The sequence below is a fragment of the Heliangelus exortis genome, chromosome W, assembly GCF_036169615.1.
Source record: "Heliangelus exortis chromosome W, bHelExo1.hap1, whole genome shotgun sequence".
Lineage (NCBI taxonomy): Eukaryota > Metazoa > Chordata > Aves > Apodiformes > Trochilidae > Heliangelus > Heliangelus exortis.
In genome coordinates, this window is record NC_092453.1 from 3,794,915 (window position 1) to 3,816,685 (window position 21,771).

Consider the following 21,771-nt stretch of genomic DNA (forward strand, 5'->3'; position numbering starts at 1 on the left):
AAGAGGCACAATTTACCACACTCTGCTGGGACGTGGCCAATATCTACCAAACACTGCTTGATATTATGCAGCAACCTCAAGGGAAAGGGAGGCAAAAGAGAATGACAGGAACTGAGGCTATGCCAACCCTCATGACAAGCACTGCAACATGCACTGTGGCTACTTAAAGTAGTTGCACTTGCTGAAATTAACAGCAAGTTTCTCAGACAGTGTCTGCTTCTAGGACTGATAACACTCGATGTTTTATAGTTACTGTTAGAGACTGGTATGCAAAGCCAAGGACACTGCTCAGCTCTGAGGAACATTTTACCCTCCAGAAGGAATAAAGAGGTCCCACCTGCATCCCTCCTTTGGGGAGGAACGGACAAGATAGATGCCAGAATTGACCAGAGTATTCCCTCCCATGCACGTCATACTCAGTATAAATTTGAGGGATCATGAGGGCCAAGCCATGCTTCCAGCTTCCGGCCTCCTGCCTTTCCTGCTTCCCTTCCTTCACCCGTTCCCTGTTTTCTTCGGCATCCTGGGAGGATTCCATCCATTCGTCTGCCTGTGGTCCTGATCCATGCCAGCCTGAATCTGTGTGTTCCTGCCTCCAGTTCCCAACTGCTGCCGACTCCAGGAGTCCAGCCTGGACTTTCCCAGGGCTGCCCTGAAGCCTCGGTGGTGATGTGAGAGTTATTGGGGGAAAAAGGGGGGAGGAACGTGGCATCACTTTTCCTGTATATTTGTATATATTTAGCAATTTTTCCTATTTATCATTACTGTTTCATTAAAGTTGTGTAGTTTAATTTCCAACCCATAAGTTTCTCTCCCTTATTCTCTCTCCTTTCTTTATCAGGGAGGAGAGAGAGATTAATAGAGAGCATCTGTTACTCGGTTTAATTGCCGGGCCAGTGTTAAACTGTGACAGCATTGCTGCTCTCAGTGAAGTTCGTCTTCATGAGGAAGGCAGTCTTAAAGAACATGGTGCTGGCTATACACTCTATTGGTCAGGAAAACCCAAAACCAAAAGACACCTCTCAGGAGTTGGCTTCATGATTAAAAACTCCATTGCCTCTAAACTTGAAAATTTGCCGACAGGTCATTCCGATCGTATTATTCCTTACGCCTCCCACTACACAACAAGCAACATGTTGTTCTCTTCAGTATATATGCCCCAACCCTCCAAGCTGACCATGCAGAAAAAGTCAAATTCTACACTGACCTGCACTGCCTCACCCAAAAGGTTCCTGCAGGTGATAAGATGACAGTCCCTGGTGACTTCAGCGCCAGGATAGGAAAGAACTATGAAGCCTGGAAAGGAGTATTAGGCAAGTATGCTGTTGGAAACTGCAATGACAATGGACATCTCCTGTTAGAGTTTTGTGCTGAGCAGCAGCTCACCGTCACCAAGACTATCTTCCCACAGAAAGACAGCCGGAAGACAACCTGGAATCATCCTCAATCCAAGCGCTGGCACCTTAGTGACTATGTCTTAGTGCGCCAGAGAAATGTCTGCAATGTCCGTCATACCTGAGCAATGCCCAGTGCAGAATGTCATACAGACCACCTCCTTGTGTGATGTAAACTTACCCTCTACTTTAAGCCCAAACCTAAGAGGGGTGGCATCCCAAGGAGGAGGCTCAAAGTTAACAATCTTCAAAAAGATACAGTGAGAGACACCTTCCAGATAAACCTTCAAACTAGACTTGTAGATCATCCCATAGATCCCTCTCCTGAAGTGCTTTGGCAACACATTAAAAATAGCATCCTGCAATCCTCAGAAGAATTCCTAGGTTTCCCCTCAAAGAAAAAAAAAGATTGGTTTGATGAAAACTACCAAGAGATCCAAAAATTGTTGACAAAGAAGAGAACCGCTCACCAAACACACCTTGCTCAGCCATCTTGCCAAGTAAGAAAAGCAGCCTTTCTTCTTGCATGCAGTAAGCTCCAACAGAAATTTTGAGACATCCAGCACAAGTGGTGGATCAACTTAGCAGAAAAGATTGAACTATGCGCAGTTACGGGTGACCACAGAGGGCACCATGAAGCTCTGAAAGCAGTGTATGGACCCACACACAAGGTTCAAAGCCCCCTACTTGGCACAGATGGCCAAATTCTTCTTAAAGATAAAACCTCCATCCTGAACCGATGGTCTGAACATTTTCAGACTCTCTTCAGTGCCAGCCATGTAGCCCAAGGCTCAGCAATTCAGCACATTACACAACAACCGGTGAAAACCGAATTGGAAATAGCCCCTACTTTGGGGGAGAGACTCTCGAGTCCATAAAGCAAGTGAAAACTGGCAAGGAAGCTGGGGTTGATGGAATCCCATCTGAAGTCTGGAAGCATGGAGGCCAAGCACTCCATGCTAAATTTCACGAGCTCCTTGTGAGTTGTTGGGAACAAGGCGTACTACCACCAGATCTCCGTGATGCAGTCATCATCACCCTGTACAAGAAGAAAGGAGAAAAGTCAAACTACTCCAACTACCGAGGTATAACTCTGCTCTCCATTGCTGGAAAAATCCTTGCAAGAATACTTTTGAACAGATTAGTACCTGCTATAACAGAGTAAGTTCTACCTGAAAGACAATGTGGTTTCAGAGCCAATAGGAGTACCACAGACATGGTATTTGTTCTCAGACAACTGCAAGAGAAGTGCAGGGAACAGAACAAAGGTCTTTATGTGACATTCATTGACCTCACTAAAGCTTTTGACACTGAGTAGAAAGGGCCTGTGGCAAATCTTGGAACGATTGGGATGCCCCCCCAAGTTCCTCAAAATGATCATCCTGCTACATGAGGATCAGCGGGGCCAAGTCAGATATGGCGATGCACTCTCTGAACCCTTCCCAATAATCAGTGGTGTGAAACAAGGCTGCGTTCTCACACCCACTCTATTCACAATCTTCTTCAGCATGATGCTCCAAAGGGTCACAGCAGACCTCGATGAAGAAAATGGCATTTGCATCGGATATTGTACCGATGGGAGCCTATTCAACCTAAGGCGAATGAAGGCTCACACCAAGACCCTAAATCACCATGTCCAAGAGTTGCTTTTTGCTGATGATGCCACTCTCGTTGCTCACACAGAAGCAGCTCTGCAGCGCATAACATCCTGCTTTGCAGAGGCTGCAAACCTTCTTGGGCTGGAAGTCAACTTGAAGAAGACAAGTTCTCTATGAGCCTGCATGACAGGAAGACTTCCATCATCCCCACATCATCATAGGCAAATCAGAGCTTAAGACAGTCCAGCAGTTCAGCTATGTGGGATGCATTATTTCCTCAGACGCCAAGATCGACAAAGAGATAGACAACAGATTAGCAAAGGCATACAGAGCATTCAGAAGCCTTCGTAAGAGAGTCTGGAGTAATAAACACCTGAAGAAAAGTACAAAGATTAGTGTCTACAGAGCCACTGTACTGTCTACTCTTTTATATGGGTCTGCATCATGGGTCATCTACTGCCACCACCTGTGACTCCTTGAATGCTTCCATCAGTGCTGCCTCTTTACAATCCTAAACATCCACTGGACTAACTACGTGGCCAGTGTTGAACAGGCAGGGGCAGATGTAGTACCTACATGTAGTAGAGCCTTGGAGAATGTGGATCTGCAGTGGCCTAGTTAACTGCTCATTTGGAATCTGAACGTGAATGTTTGTCTTAGTTTGGCTGATCCCTTGTTAAGCCTGAATTTCATCCCAGGCTTTGGGAGTCAGACTTTAATTGTGATGTTTAATCACAAAGTAGCTTTGCTAAAACCTAGCTAAATAATTGATGTTTGAAAATATTTACATATTCTCAGTATGATGAAGAACTACTCCACTTTCCTTCCTGAGTGCTGTGGTTCCAAGACTGAAACAAGACAGAGGAAAAAAGCTTCAACTCTATGGATGATGCAGAAAGTCTCTGCTGCCTTGACTAATGGATGGCTTAATTATCTTGTAAATTCCTGCATATGCCCACTGATGTAGGCAAGTTTGGAAATGGACTTTTAAGATTACACAATAAGAAAAGTGGTTTTCCAATATCTTTATACCCCAAACTGCACATTTCATAAAAATGGTCAAGTGTTCTTGCAGATTTTTCTTGCTTATGAGTAACCTAATATTATAATATAACAATGATTTAATGAAAGAGGATTTCTTCCTTATTTTAGGTTGTTAGTATTAGAATCTACAGCTTCTTCAGGTGATGTGTCCCGCCCACACCATATTGCATCAGTTGTTCCAAACCGATATCCCCGCTGGTTCACCCTAAGTCACATCGAATCTCAGCAGTGTGAGCTGGCATCAACCATGCTATCAGCGGCCAAAGGTACATAGCTGTCATTTACTTACTCAACTAAATGTATACTTTTAGTATTGCATGGAATAAACAGATAATAAAACTTGTGTTTAGGAATCCAAATCACAGTCGGAGAGAAGGAGAGAAGGAGAGAAGGAGAGAAGGAGAGAAGGAGAGAAGGAGAGAAGGAGAGAAGGAGAGAAGGAGAGAAGGAGAGAAGGAGAGAAGGAGAGAAGGAGAGAAGGAGAGAAGGAGAGAAGGAGAGAAGGAGAGAAGGAGAGAAGGAGAGAAGGAGGAGAGAAGGAGGAGAGAAGGAGGAGAGAAGGAGAGAAGGAGAGAAGGAGGAGAGAAGGAGAGAAGGAGGAGAGAAGGAGGAGAGAAGGAGGAGAGAAGGAGGAGAGAAGGAGGAGAGAAGGAGGAGAGAAGGAGGAGAGAAGGAGGAGAGAAGGAGGAGAGAAGGAGGAGAGAAGGAGGAGAGAAGGAGGAGAGAAGGAGGAGAGAAGGAGGAGAGAAGGAGGAGAGAAGGAGGAGAGAAGGAGAGAAGGAGGAGAGAAGGAGAGAAGGAGAGAAGGAGAGAAGGAGAGAAGGAGAGAAGGAGAGAAGGAGAGAAGGAGAGAAGGAGAGAAGGAGAGAAGGAGAGAAGGAGAGAAGGAGAGAAGGAGAGAAGGAGAGAAGGAGAGAAGGAGAGAAGGAGAGAAGGAGAGAAGGAGAGAAGGAGAGATACGAGGATATAACATTGTCCAGATGGCAAATTCTTTAGGTAATTTACAGCTCTTTTTTCTTCTTCAGGGTCAGTGAGTGAAGAGAATTCACAACACTTCTCTATTCCACGCAGCTGCTCCTCTGCTGTTCTCTCACAATTCCCCATTTTTAATTTTGAAAGAACCACATGAACCATCTTTTCTTCCATCCTTCTGGTAATTAAAACCACTTTAGCAATCAATCCAATAATTATTATCCCTGCCAGAATCATTAGACCTCTGTCCTGGTTTGGACCAGGATAAAGGTGATTTTCTGTCTTGTACTTTTGCTTTCAGCTAAGTCTCTTGCAAGTAGTTGCACTTGCTGAAATTAACAGCAAGTTTCTCAGACAGTGTCTGCTTCTAGGACTGATAACACTCGATGTTTATAGTTACAGCTAGAGACTGGTATGCAGAGCCAAGGACACTGCTCAGCTCTGAGGAACTTTTTACCCTCCAGAAGGAAGAAAGAGGTCCCACCTGCAGCCCTCCTTTGGGGAGGAACGGACAAGATAGATGCCAGAATTGACCAGAGTATTCCCTCCCATGCACGTCATACTCAGTATAAACTTGAGGGATCACAAGGGTCAAACTCCTTCCTGCTTCTCCTTCTTCGCCTGTCCCTGTCTTTTTAGGAATCCTGGGGGGATTCCATCCGTTCATCTGCCTGTGGTCCTGATCCATGTGTCACGGTTTAACACTGGCCCGGCGATTAAACCAAGTGACAGATGCTCTCTATTAATCTCTCTCTCCTCCTTGATAAGAAAGGAGAGAATAAGGGAGAGAGACTTATGGGTTGGAGGCTAATACAAATATACAAGAGAATGAATATCAGATTCCTTCCCCCTTTTCCCCAATAATTCTCACACAAACCAAGGCTGCAGGGCAGCCCTGGGAAAGTCCAGGCTGGACACACAGGAGGCAGGAACACAGGCAGGCAAACGGACTGGAGGTGTAGGCTGGCACGGATCAGGACCACAGGCAGATGAATGGATGGGATCCTTCCAAGATGCCGGGTGAAGGCAGGCAGGCAGGCAAGCAACCGGGCAGGGCAGCCAGGGAGGCAACCAGGGAGGCAACCAGGGAGGCAACCAGGGAGGCAACCAGGGAGGCCAGCAAGCAGGGCCACAGGCAGCCAGGCAGGGAGGCAGCCAGGCAGGGAGGCCAGGAGCTTCTGCTGGTCTTTTATAGTGCTACAGGTGAGACCAATTAGCTGTTAAGGGGGGTGGTACCCAGCACTTCTGCTGGTGATCTCAGGTGAGGCCGATCAGCTGGTAAGGGTGTGGCTCGGTCCTCGACATCCCCCAACTCCATACCGAGGATGACGCACATGGGATGGAATACTCCATTTGAGAAACTTGCTGTCAACCTCAGCAAGTTCAACCATCTACAAGAAACTTAGAAAAATCACCTTTATCCTGGCCCAAACCAGGACACTCCACCCCTTATTCCATACCATTTGCGTCATGCTCCAATCAGCAGAAATTAGAAATTCTCACCTAGTGTTAGATTCGCCTGTGGCACACATTGTACTTCTCCATCTTTCATCATTACCCACCAAGTGTGTCCAGGCCCTTGAGCGAAAGCAACCCCATGAATGGGTTTGCCTTTGCCCGAGGCAGGATAAACCCAAACTTTTTTCCCTAGGAGATTCCTTTCATGCACCACAGGCACTTTGTCTCCATCTACTGTGTGTAGAAGATCTGACTGAGCAGGACCAGCTCGATTGATGGAACCCCTGGTATTAACTAACCAGGTAGCTTCTGCCAAATGCCTGTTCCAGTTCTTGAAAGTTCCACCACCCATTGCCTTTAAGGTAGTTTTTAACAGTCCATTGTACCTTTCAATTTTACCTGAGGCTGGTGCATGATAGGGGATATGGTATACCCACTCAATACCATGTTCTTTGGCCCAGTTATTGATAAGACTATTTTTGAAATGTGTTCCATTATCTGACTCAATTCTTTCTGGTGTACCATGTCTCCACAGGACTTGTTTCTCTAGGCCCAGAATAGTGTTCCAGGCTGTGGCATGAGGCACAGGATATGTTTCCAGCCATCCTGTACTTCCCTCCACCATTGTAAGCACATAGCGCTTACCCTGGCGGGTTTGAGGCAGTGTGATGTAATCGACTTGCCAGGCCTCCCCATACCTATATTTTGACCACCTCCCTTCATACCACAGAGGTTTCAACCTTTTAGCTTGCTTAATTGCAGCACATATGTCACAATCGTGGATAACCTGCGCAATAGCGTCCAAAGATAAATCCACCCCTCGGTCACAAGCCCATCGATATGTTCCATCCCTGCCTTGATGACCTGAAGTATTGTGGGCCCATTTGGCTAAAAACAGTTCACCTTTATGGTCCCAGTCCAGGTCTATTTGGAACACTTGAGCAGCCTCATCTGCTCGCTGGTTGTTTCGATGTTCCTCAGTAGCTCGATACGAAGGTACGTGGGAATCTACATGACGCACTTTTACATCAAGTTTCTCTAACCTTGCAGCAATGTCTTTCCACAGTTCAGCAGCCCAGATAGGTTTATCTCTACGTTGCCAGTTGTTTTGTTTCCACTGCTTTAACCAACCCCATAAGGCATTTGCTACCATCCATGAGTCAGTATAGAGATAAAGTCTCGGCCACTTTCCTTGTTCAGCAATGTCCAAAGCCAATTGGATGGCTTTTACCTCTGCAAATTGACTTGATTCACCATCTCCTTCATCTGTTTTTGCAACTAGTCGTGTAGGATTCCATACAGCAGCTTTCCACCTTCGATGGCCTCCTACCAGTCAACAGGATCCATCAGTGAAAAGAGCATATTGTTTTTCATCCTCTGGTAGTTGGTCGTATGGTGGGGCTTCTTCAGCCCGTTTTACCACTTTTTCTGGTGGCATTCCAAAGTGTTTTCCTTCTGGCCAATGTGTTATTGCTTCTACAATTCCTGGACGATCGAGTCTTCCTATCCTAGCTCTCTGTGAGAGTAAAGCAATCCATTTACTCCAGGTAGCATCGGTAGCATGATGGGAAGATTGTCTACCTGTATACATAAAACCCAGTACAGGTAATCGTGGCACCAGGAGGAGGTGTGCTTCAGTACCAATCACTTCTGAAGCAGCTCTAACTCCTTCGTATGCGGCCAGTATCTCTTTTTCAGTGGCTGTGTAATTGGCTTCGGAGCCTTTGTAGTTTCGACCCCAAAATCCTAGAGGTCGGCCTTGAGTCTCTCCTGGAGCTTTCTGCCAGAGGCTCCATGTAGGACCATCACCTCCATCTCCGGTGTAAAGCACATTTTTAATGTCTGGCCCCGTTCGAATTGGTCCAAGGGCCATTGCCTGCACAATCTCCTGTTTGATACTCTCAAAAGCAGCTTGTTGTTCTGAGCCCCACTTAAAGTCTTTCTTCTTCCGGGTAAACTCATAGAGAGGTTTCACAATCTGATTATAAAAAGGAATATGCATCCTCCAGAAGCCAACAGTTCCTAAGAAGGACTGAGTTTCCTTTTTAGTAGTTGGCGGGGCCATAGCTGTTATTTTGTTAATCACATCCATTGGGATGTGGCAACGTCCATCTTGCCACTTAACTCCCAGAAACTGGATCTCTTGTGCAGGTCCCTTGACCTTGCTCCTTTTAATGGCAAAACCAGCCTCTAGAAGGATTTCAATTATCTTCTTACCTTTCTCGTAGGCTTCCTTTGCTGTGTCACCCCACACAATGATGTCATCAATGTACTGTAGATGTTCTGGAGCTCCCCCCTTTTCCAAGGTATCATGGATCAGTCCATGGCAGATGGTAGGACTGTGTTTCCACCCCTGGGGCAGTCGATTCCAAGTATACTGGATACCTCTCCAGGTGAAAGCAAACTGTGCCCTGCATTCTGGCGCTATAGGAATAGCAAAAAATGCATTAGCAATGTCAATAGTAGCATACCACCTGGCTGCCTTTGACTCCAGCTCATACTGAAGTTCTAGTATGTCTGGCACAGCAGCACTTAGTGGTGGAGTAACCTCATTCAAGGCACGATAGTCCACTGTCAGCCTCCACTCTCCATTAGGCTTCCTCACTGGCCATACAGGACTGTTGAAGGGTGAGTGAGTTTTGCTGATCACTCCTTGGCTCTCTAGTTGCCGGATCAGCTTGTGAATGGGGATCACAGCATCTCTGTTGACACGATATTGTCTTCGATGCACTATTGAAGGGGCAGTTGGCACCCGCTGGTTTATAGTTCTCAGCAAACCCACTACAAAGGATTTGTCTGAAAGGCCAAACAAAGCATGCAGCCATTCTCCATTCTCAGTCTTAATAGCTGCAGTACCGAAGGACCACCGGTACCCTTTTGGGTCCTCGAAATCACCTCCCTTGAGGTAGTCTATGCCAAGGATGCACGGAGCATCTGGACCAGTCACTATCGGGTGCTTATGCCATTTTATTCCAGTGAGGCTCACATCAGCCTTCACAATAGTCAGTTCTTTAGATCCCCCTGTCACTCCAGAAATAGTGACAGAGTCTGTCCCCTTCTGATTCGATGGCATTAGTGTGCATTGTGCACCAGTGTCCACCAAGGCTTTATACTTTTGTGGCTCTAATGTGCCAGGCCATCGAATCCACACAATCCAATAAATTCGGTTGTCCCTTTCCTCCACCTGGCTGGAGGCAGGGCACCTCTAAGCTTGAGCACATACAGCATTGTCAGTATGTGCATTACTGGAGTTTGCATCCCCAGTACTCACTCCTGATGTACAGGAATCTTGGGTCACCAGCATATTTGAATTGGGTAACTCCACACTGGAGACTTGGGCAGCCATCTTTTTAGAAGGACCTCCTTTCGCCTTCGTCTTATTCAGCAACTTACGTACTTGCTCCTCTAGGACAGTAGTAGGCTTCTGATCAAACTTTTTCATGTCCTCTCCATACTCCCTCAGGAGTGCCCATAGGATTCCTCTTGCTGAAGTCTGTTTCTCTTGATTCCGTCTCATAGGAGGGTGTCTCTTCTTAATGGCTGCAGTGTGGGGTTCTCCTTCTGTCTGAGGAAAAAAGGGTGAATGCAGTTTCTCAGCTGTTCTCTTTGCAGCTGAGACCAGGCCCAATGAGGGGCCGTGACAGCATCTTCACATTCTCGTACTGTTTTAATCACATCACCCACACTTCCATCCTTATCTCCAGGAACCCATAGCATTACTGATAGCGTATGGTTAAAAGGTGGTGGTGCAGCATGCACAAACCTTTGCATCATGGGTTTAGGGCAAGGATCTTCAATGTCATCAGCATTATAGATCACGTCTCGTACAGCCAATTCTTCCAGATACCTGATGGCTTTTTCAAGTGTGGGTGCTTTGACCTGTGGGCAGTCTATTTCCTCTTTGTAGGGATATCTCTCCCTTACAGCTGCCAAGAGTCGTTTCCATAGGCTGGTGGTTCCAACCTTTTCCCCAAATGCCTGATCAATACCTGCATCTTTGACCAGGGATCCCAACTGTCTGGCTTCCTTCTGAGTTAATGTTATGGTAGCAGCCCTGTCCGCCCAGCATCGGAGTAACCAAGAGAGAAGTGGTTCACCTGAAAAACGGCTGTAGTCTTTTCTCAGAGTACGCAAGTCTCTCATGGAATAGGACTGAGCAGATTCTGAGTCCGAGTCCTCCTCAGATGACTCTGCTTTAGAGTCTCTTCTAGCTGCTCTGCGAGGAGAGGCAGTATCCTCTATCTCCTCTATCACTTGGTCGTCTCCTTCAGACTTGGAGGGGTGAAGGCTCGTTTCTGATTTCCATTGTTTTCCTTTTCTCTTAGTTACAGGGTCAACAAGCAGCTGTGTGGGCTGAGGGGGGGAGGCTGTGGTATCTGCAGCAGTAGCAGCAATAGGGCTCATTTTCTGAGCAGCAGCAGTGTCCGTGGGCGTAGAGACAGGAGCTGCAGCTGTAGCAGAAACACTGGTGATGCTGGCCGGCCTTATCTGAGTTGTGCCCTTGTGTGAAGGGGGGCGAGGAGCGCATGCGGAGGCAGGAGCAGGGGTGCTCTCTGCACGAGGAGCAGCTCTCACTCTCCGAACAGCAACTCTCGGCCTCCAAAAAGGCATGCTCAGTTTCATTATTGTGGTTTTTGTGTTTCTCCTCACCACTATATGAGAAAAATTAACAACACCCACCAGAAGATTGAGAAATGAAATGCTATTGTTACTAAAATCTGGGGGAGTCAGCCCAAAATACAATGGAATGGTATAATTTCCCAAATTAAAACTGGGAGTGTAATTACCAACCAAATTTTGTATCTCTGTATGAAACACTACTACACCATGCACCATGATATATATCAGTATTGAGGACCATATTGCAACAATGGTTCTTAAGCAGCTCTTCCGAAAAACAAACCACAAAGTAACAGCAATTCCAGCTGCAAAAAGACAGATTGCATACCCTAAATACCAAAGGTATGGAATGATTGGTTTAATCTCCAACCCTGTGAAATTTCCAGAGAACAAGATCTGATTCCAGCTCAGCAATGCCATTCTTTCTGCTGGAGTTGGAATTCAAACTATTCAGGCAAATTAGTCAAAATTTAAATTGGACTCGAGCCAATTAGCTCGAGCCCCACGTTGGGCGCCAATAAATCTGTCACGGTTTAACACTGGCCCGGCGATTAAACCAAGTGACAGATGCTCTCTATTAATCTCTCTCTCCTCCTTGATAAGAAAGAAGAGAGAATAAGGGAGAGAGACTTATGGGTTGGAGGCTAATACAAATATACAAGAGAATGAATATCAGATTCCTTCCCCCTTTTCCCCAATAATTCTCACGCAAACCAAGGCTGCAGGGCAGCCCTGGGAAAGTCCAGGCTGGACACACAGGAGGCAGGAACACAGGCAGGCAAACGGACTGGAGGTGTAGGCTGGCACAGATCAGGACCACAGGCAGATGAATGGATGGGATCCTTCCAAGATGCCGGGTGAAGGCAGGCAGGCAGGCAAGCAAGCAAGCAACCGGGCAGGCCAGCGGGCAGGGCAGCAGGCAGCCAGCCAGGGAGGCAACCAGGCAGGCCACCAGGCAGGCCAGGAGCTTCTGCTGGTCTTTTATAGTGCTACAGGTGAGACCAATTAGCTGTTAAGGGGGGTGGTACCCAGCACTTCTGCTGGTGATCTCAGGTGAGGCCGATCAGCTGGTAAGGGTGTGGCTCGGTCCTCGAGATCCCCCAACTCCATACCGAGGATGACGCACATGGGATGGAATACTCCATTTGAGAAACTTGCTGTCATCCTCAGCAAGTTCAACCATCTACAAGAAACTCAGAAAAATCACCTTTATCCTGGCCCAAACCAGGACACCATGCCAGCCTGAATCTGTGTGCTCCTGCCTCCAGCTCCCGACTGCTGCCGACTCCAGGAGCCCAGCCTGGACTTTCCCAGGGCTCCCCTGCAGCCTCGGTGGTGACGTGAGAGTTATGGGGGGAAAAGGGGGGAAGGAACGTGGTATCAATTTTCCTGTATGTTTGTATATATTTAGTAATTTTTCCTATTTATCATTACTGTTGCATTAAAGCTGTGTAGCTTAGTTTCCAACCCATAAGTCTCTCTCCTTTATTCTCTCTCCTTTCTTTATCAGGGAGGAGAGAGAGATTATTAGAGAGCATCTGTCACCCGGTTTAATTGCCGTGCCAGTGTTAAACTGTGAAGTTAAACAGTGTTAAACCGTTAAATCCTGCAAAGCATTGTTTAGGATTTGACCAACTCAGATCATTATTCAGCGATTGCCATATCTTGTCCATATGCGTATCCTGTAATTGTAGCACTTGTTCCAATTGATGCTTTACGGTCTGTAGATGATGTTTAACTGACCCATCAAAAGCTCCTTGCAGATGAGCTTTTACAACATCCTACTCATGTAATGAGCTGTTCCATTCTAAGGACACACATCTTGCTTATGATGTTCCCAATCACACTGTAACATTTACATGTCTGCAGTGCAGCTTGTTGTTCACCCAGCCAAATCACACTAGCCTCTAGCGCATGCAGTCTCACCAGAATTTCCTTATCTGTTGCTGTTTGCATTTTCATATCCTTGGTCATGTTTAACAGTGCATGTTTAACTTCTTGCGCTGTTTGAATAGATGTCGTTAGTTCTGTGACCGAAGCATCCGTGGAACTGATAATGACAATCGCTGATATAATGGCAAATACCAGCCAACCTATAAATCACCTGGTCCTTCTCTTAGCCTCTCTTCCATTGCTGTGTAACACTTTTATATGATCTAATCCATTTTCACGTTCCTATATCCTGGTCAAGTTCACAAAAAAACACAGTTCAGACCTCCGTCGGAATGGCATCACTAAAAAATTATTTCTTATTTCTTCAGGCTGAATGCATGTCTTAACGGTGATATTCTTAAAAGCTAATTCAAATTAACTACTTTTCTCTCTAATACCCAAATTTTCTACATTAGTAATCCCATATACATAAAGATGAGTAGTACAGATAATAGCCATAGAATGATCACAAGCACGGAAATTCATGGGATCATTGCCTTTGTTTTGAGTAAGCTGAGCCTTGGTTCTGTTAAAAAAAGGCAATGCCAGTCACCATAGATTAGCTTGGACCATACTGCCAGAATGGTTTTGATACATTTGCAATATGGGTCCAGAATACCCATTGTTATTCTACTCAGTAGAATTGACCCTCATGAATGTCCCATAGTGTTGGGGAATGTTAGAGAGGTTTGGAGAATGTTGGAGAATATTCCTGAATATTCTCGAAGAGATAGGAGGTGCGACTCCTTTGCTATGCCCAACCCCATGTTTGGGAGGCCAATTAGATCGGCCCATACTCCGGTGCTACCTGCACCAGGGATTCGCTGTGCTACAGGTAAACACACCGGGTGTCCAATAAAAAGTTATGTTGGTGGCTGGGGTGTGGTCACGGAAGCACTATATAAGCAAAAGTTGCTGCGCAATAAACCAGAAGTTCGTTTATCAACCATATTGGTTGCACACATTTTCTTTGCCGCTCCCGCAACTGGCGCCCGAACCGTGCTACAGGCCCTGAACAATCAGAAAGTCTGAAGAGCCTTGAAAAAGTCTGAAAAGTTTCGAAATCAACAGGCAAATCCTGCGGAAGACCGATCTTCACTAGGGACGCCTGGTGGAGGACCGAACCATCGATAGCACCAATCGCAGCTCGGCAGGTAAAACCGCTGAAACCAAAAAACTTGGCTGGGAACGGGGCTCCAGGAAAGCACCGAAAAAGCAACGTTTCGGTTGTCAATAAATTCCTCTCGACGCAGGCGTAGAGAGGTGATTCGCAACTGAAAGAAAAATGAACAAGTTTGTTTGCTGCTGGGGAAGGGCTACCGGTTCTTAGTTATAAAAAGTTGTAAAAAGCCCATAAAAGCCTCGGATTAAGGCTGCACCAAAATAATAAAGGGATAGTTAAGCGCGCAGAAAATAGAGAACGAAGTAGCCCTAGACTTTTTATATTTCTATTTTATTCTAGACCTTTTTTATTAGTTTCTTATAGAAACGTGCCATAAAAGATGTGGATTTTAGAAAAGATCCGGCGGCGCTTGTAGCATACGGCCACACATATCAGTTTTTTATTGACCCTGCTAACTTCTTTGATGAGAAAGAATAGAAAAGCTTAGGAGATATCTTGTGGTATAAGGTAATAGAAGAGGATAAGACAGCTCGTAAGTTAATGAAACCATGGCATACAATGATTACTTGCTTGCACCGTTATCAGACAGAGAAGAAAATCGCCGCTGTAGCTTCGGCAACCTTAAAAGGGCAGCCGATACCAGATTTGCATCAATTAGGAGTTGATTACGATCCCTGTCCCCCAACGGGAGACGAAATAGTTGTACAGCTTGCTCAAAATTTCCAGTGAAGTTCCGACGCAACCCGCTGTCGTCCCCCCCCCTCCCTCTGATGTGGCCTGTGCCGGCCATCTTGAGCCATGTGGCTCGGGATGTGCGGATGGGACGGAACTGACCACTTGCAGAGCCGGAAGCGGACTGAATCAGAGTCCGGAAACCCTATGTCCCGCGTCATCCAGTGAGGGTGGCTCCAGGGCTGGTCCCGACCTCCATTGGGCCCCGCCTTCGGCCCCACCCCTACGCCGTACGTCATCCGACGGGGACGTTCCCGGCCCGCAGCACCCCTCCTCCTCCCTCCCCTCTCCCTCCTCCTCCCAGTCCTCCCTCCCTCCTCCCGCCTCCCGCCTCCCTCCGCCCTCCCTCCCTCCCTCCCTCCTCCCTCCTCCCTCCCTCCCCCCCCCCCCCCCCTCCCGCCGCAAGCAGCCGCTTTTCAGAAATAAAAGCCTGCTGCACGGCACTACCGCACCTTAACGATTAATTGATCACAAATGCATGAGCAAGCCCTTAATAATAAAGATTATAATTTTTCCTCAGTTTTAGATACCCTGCCACAAGTTTTCCCGATCATATATACAAAAGCTAATCACAGAAATGTGGAGTTGCAGTATCACTCTTTAAATTAGAAATTGCTAACACAATTAAGAACTACCATAAATGAATGCGAGTTGCATGGTGAACTAGTTAAGTAAATGGTAAGTTATATCTGGGGCTCAGGACTGTTGCTCCCAGAGGATATAAAAGGAATTGTGAGAATGATCATGACTCAATCACCTTTACTGTTATGGCGAGCCCACTGGCAAACATTATGTCACACATTCGTAAACAGTTCTAGAGAACAAAATGACCCCCTGTATGGGATAACAATAAATCAATTTATGAGTTGTGGACTATATGCTAATTTTGAGGCACAAGCAAGATTAGGCCTACATATAATAAGAGAGTTTATGAGATTTGCAAGGGAAGCTATGAGTAAAGTTAGAACTACATCAGTTGTCCCATCTCATATGTCAGTTAAGCAAGGCACAGATGAGCCATTCTCACAGTTTGTAGATAAACTCACTGATGCCATCAACCAGACTTGTGTACCAGATCAAATGAAAACTACATTGCTCCGTCAGTGTATCCTAGACAATAGCAATACTCCCACGAAAAATATAATTTCCTCCATGCCATCAGAAGCATCAATTGAGGAGATGCTGGAACAGTTATCTACAGTACCAGTAGGGACTCAGGCAATGCTAATTGAGGCAATAAAAGATGTAGGGAAAGGTATGGTGCAAGCCCAGCAGCAAGCTCTTGCAGCCCAACAACAAGCCTTTTTAGCCCAACAGCAAGCATAACAGCAAGCTCTCACAATCCAGCACCAAGCCTTAGCAGCCTTAGCCCCGTTACGTCCTGCCGACGCCAGACAGCCACAACGATCAACCGACAAATGTTTTTGCTGTGGACACACTGGACATCTTCGAAGGCATTGTCACAAAGCTACAGTCTGGTGTCAACACTGTAATACGAACACTTATGCTACCGAAGTCTGCAGATACCAGGGAAATGGATCGAGGAGCGCGAGGAGCCATGGCACAAAGACCCCAACTGCGGCTCTAGTGTGGACCCTTTCGAACAACAGCAACCAGCCACTTCCACTACTCCCCTCCAGCAACCAGCCACTTCCACTCCCTTCCAACAATCAGCTACCCCCACCTACCTCCAGCAATCATCCACCCGCACTTCATTTCAGCAACCAGCCATCCCTACCTCCCTTCGACAGCCAGCCAATTTCCACTTCCCTTCAACAACAACTCCAGCCACCCACCTCCCTTCAACCAGCAACCAGTGGAAGCCTTGGACTGGACCTGGCAACCGCAATAGATGTGACTCGCAGTGACATCAAGCCCCAAAAGATCCCTACGGGTATCACCAATCCAGTGAAATGTCAAGAAAAACCATGTGGACCCCTTTTATTAGGACAGTCGTCTGCTGGACTTAAGAGTTTGTTTGTCTTGCCAGGAGTAATAGACAGTGACTATACTAGAAAAATTTGTATTGTAGCTATGACTTGGACACCACCTATGGTAATTCTAAAAGGAACTCGAATTGCCCAGCTAGTCCTGACACAACAATTAACTGATGCAGCAGCCGTCTCTTCAATTCATCACCATCATGCCCACAAACGTACAGGCCCTTGTTGGCCGAGACGTACTAAGTCAGATCGGAGCACGCCTGATCGCAAGAGACCATTTTTATTGGCAGTCACTCCTTGGGCTTTCCCGATCCCATTGACATGGTTATCATCACAGCCAATATGGATCGAGCAGTGGCCGCTGAAGCGAGAAAGCCTCAGACAAGCACACATCTTAGTACAAGAACAGCTAGAGCAAGGGCATATACAACCATTAACTAGCCCTTGGAATACTCCAATCTTCGTAATTAAAAAGAAGTCTGACAGGTACCGTTTACTACATGATTTACGTGCAGTTAATTCCCAGATGGAAGCAATGGGAGCTTTTCAGCCCGGAATGCCTAACCCTGCGATGCTTCCAGAGCGTTGGCATCTACTTATAGTAGACCTAAAAGACTGCTTCTTCATCATACACATACACCCACAAGACACAAAGCAATTTGCATTTACACTCCCAGCCCTTAACAGAGAAGCCCCTGCTTCACAATTTGAGTGCGCAGTGCTCCCACAGGGCATGGAAAACAGCCCAACTTTGTGTCAACTCTTTGTAGATGCAGCATTATTGCCAGTACGGCAAGCATGGCCAGATGCCTTAATTTATCATTACAGGGATGACATCCTAATAGCACAACAAGACCCGTTTACTGAGCAGCAAGAGCATTTTTTAACACAACAGCTAAGTCACCAGGGATTCCAAATAGCACCTGAAAAGATACAACGTACGCCACCATGGAAGTACCTAGGATGGCATATTACTGAGTCACAAGTTAGACCTCAAAAAGCTGCTCTCTATTTGACTCTTAATACCTTACATGATGTACAACGATTCCTAGGTGATGTTCAATGGTTACGCCCTGTGATCGGTATAACAAACGATCATCTAGAATCGTTACGACCACTTCTTAAAGGCACCTATCCTGCCTCCCCTGTTACTCTTTCGGCAGCTCAACAACAGGCCATAACTGAAATTGGCCTGACAATACCTCAGTGCTCCGTGGATCGCCATGATGTAAACTTACCCATAGACTTACCCATCCTTACGGGTAAACAACATTTACTCGGAGCTCTCACGCAGTCCAAAAAGAAAAAGGGGGAGACAAGGTCTGCTGATATCCGTGTCTTAGAATGGATCTTCGGACCACTACAGCCAAAAACTACAATCCAAACAAAGATTGAGGTATTGGCCCTTCTAATTTGTAAAGGCCGAACCCGTATTATACAAATTACTGGAGATGAACCTAGCACAATTTATCTTCCAATGAAGCAAGGAGAGTTGGACTGGTATTTGCAGCACTCTCCAGACCTACAGTCAAGTCTCCTAGAAGCACCGCAAGCCATTGATCTCTCTCCATTGCGATCTACGGTGTTAAAGTGGATGTCCCTGCATGAATGGATTCCTGTTCCAAAACGATCTGAGGAACCCCTTCAAAATGCACTAACGGTTTTTACCGATGCAGGAAAACGTTCACAACCAGCCGCAGTGACTTGGCAAGATAAGGAGCAATGGTGCCATGAACTCCTGTCCTCACAAGAGGACGATACCCTACAGACTCTAGAGTTGGCAGCCATTGTTTGCGCCTTTTCACGCTGGCTGAATGTACATCTTAATGTTGTCTCAGATTCCCTATATGCTGTGGGAGTTGTACAGCGAATTGAGGACGCATATCTCAAAGACGTTGCAAACTGGCGATTAAATGACTTATTTCGTCAGCTGCGGACTGCCATACAACAGAGAGATCAACCTTATGCTATCATTCATATTCGGAGTCACCAATGGTCTGACGGCCTAGGAGAAGGCAATGCCCGAGCAGACAAACTGGTTTCGCTATCCGTACCCATGGACGAATTTACTAAGGCAAGGAATGCGCATGCTACCTTCCACCAGAACACCAGAGGACTCCATCGTCACTTCCAGATTTCCATGGATGAGGCCAGAGGCATTGTAAAAGCCTGCCCACAGTGTAACCAAAAGGGACTTGGTCTCGGCCTCAGAGTTAATCCCCGAGATCTTGGTCCAAATGAAAGATGGCAAGTGGATGTCACTCATGTACCAGAACTTGGAAGGCTTAAACATGTTCATGTTACTGTTGATACTTATAGTCATTTTTATTTGGGCTACAGCTCAGTCTGGTGAGAAAGCGTTGCAAGTGATGCGACATCTCATCCTTTGTTTTCGCTGTCATGGGTGTGTCAGAGCAGATAAAGACTGATAGTAAACCGGCATATACTAGTGACAAGTCAGCTCGATTTTTTCAACAGTGGGGAATCAGGCACATTACAGGCATTCCCCACTCGCCAACAGGTCAAGCTATAGTAGAGAGGGCAAATCAAACATTAAAAGACTACCTGACGAAATTCACAGATTTACAAGACCCACAGGAGCGATTATTCAAAAGACTCTATTTGTCTTGAATTAGCTGTGTATATTCAGGGACCGAAAGATAGCCCAACAAGCGGACTCTTCAGAAGCCCCTACAGTGACCTACAGAGACCCCACCACGGGTATATGGCAAAGACCAGCAGAGGTTAAATATTTAGGTAAAAGTCACGTGTGTTTCCACCCTTACAGGTACCTTGTAGGTTCCCAGCAAGCGGACTCAGCCAGCACCTGCTCCGCTGAATTTGAAAGCATAAGCTCAAGAGCAGAGACAGCCGTATTAAGTGCTCAACATGTTCAAAGATAGAAACTGCCGTGTTGACTTCATCATAGGTTTCAAAATTTGATTGTTTTGCCTTCATGAACTTCGACCCTTGACAGAATGTCTGGGTTACCCTTGTGCATCAGATTAACACCACTCCCTTTTGTGCCAGTTTATGACATCAACAAAAAAAAAAACAAAAAAAAAAGAAAAAAAAACCCACCCCAAGAAAAACCCCACCCCAATCGCCTTTTTTTACATATTTAGTTGGTGTACCAGCCTCTGAAGAGACGTGGCCAATGTTTCAAGCAGCAATGAACCACACACAAGTGCAATTTCACACCAAGAGTCTATGTTCCACCAAGGCCAGTCTAGTTGCGTGCTTGAGTAACTACGACACTTGGGTTAGTCATCTGCCCGCTGGGCCCAATCCCCAAGAATTAAGCCTTGTAGACTCTCTAAATGCCACTTATTGTCTCTGGATGAGTAGCTTGTCCGCTGATTGCACAGAAGTCATGAGGAGACAATGCGTTACTACCAATGTTTTCTCAATGGGCAATTTCAGCCAGTGGTGCAACTACACCCTCCGTGGTGCTACTAACCCATCGCCTGGGACACAGCTTCCTAGGAAATTACCATCAGGGTACTTTTTAATTTGCGGAGATTGGGCATGGTTAGGTATACCATCCCGTCCCGTTGGAGGGCCTTGCACCATTGGTCAACTGAGCTTAGCTATGCCTCACGCACACCCGAACAGTACCCATCGTGTGCGGTGGAAGCGAGGCCTGGCCCAAATACTAGCGCAGAGATGTGATGATGATGTTAACCTTTGGTCCAAATGGCAGGTGATTGTTACTTCTATTTTTTGCCTGGAGCAGCTGCCGCTCGTGCACATCGGAACCGGAAGAAGTTGAGTTGTTGGGTGGTAAAGTATGCTAGTGATACCAGCAAGGTATTATCTGAATTAGCTGATGATTTATCTTCTGTACAACATGCAGTATTAGAAAATAGAGCTGCTATTGATTTTTGTTTTTAGCTCATGGCCATGGTTATGAAGATTTTGATGGTATGTGTGATATGAACTTGAGTGATCACTCTAAATTGATACATAAGTAGATACAACAGTTATTAGAACATAATCAAAATATCAAGCAAGATGTAGTATTTTTCGGTATAGATGAATTAGTCAATTGGTTTGGCCTCACCAGATGGCCTCAAGGTTTATGTAAGATTGGTTTACTTGCACTTTGTATTATATTGATAATTGTAATGTGTTTTAGTTGTATGTAAGTAATACTTAAGAAGTTATTTGCCAAAGCTGTTAATATTATGAAAAAGATAAAGGTTTTGTTGAAGAATGGTTTGAGGTACAAGGACATGGACCTCTATTAAGTACTAAAAGGTTGTGAATAGTTACATAAAAAGTATATTAAGAAGTTACAAGATCAATCAAAAAGAAAAAGAGAAAAAGAAAAAGAGAAAAGAAAAAGGACATAGTACATAGTAACATTAATACATACTGCTTTTCTAAAAAAAAAAAAAAACAAAAAAAAAACCAAAAAAAAACAAAAAACTTCGCCCGTTGTGAGTGTGGTGGTTGAATGTTGCAATCTTAAATTTAACACAATTCGGCAACTATGAAGGTCCTAGGACTCCGTTATGCTATGAGCCGGTGAGACCTGGAGACGCTTATAGGGGCCCCCCGACAACATTTCGTCGGATAAGTCTCTCCTATCCTCCTTTTGGCTCTCTGCACTAGTGGACGCCAGACCTTCCTAATATTGAACAGAGCTCTGTTAAAGAGTGTGTGAGTATGAATGATGGTATGAAATAGAGACATGTCATTAATGCGAAGTCGACTCTTACTTGATTAAGACAACAAAATCTGTTTGATAACTTGTTAACCAATTTGTTTGATTCATTAATAGAGTGGTTTGAATAGTTTTTAGATTATTTCAAAAGGGCATTACAACATTGAATGTATCAACCTGTTTGATTCATTAATTGAGTGGTTTGAGTAGTTTCTAGGTTGTTTTAAAAGGGCACTATATTATGGAATGTATCCTTAAGTTTTGCACGTTTTTGTTATTTGCACTG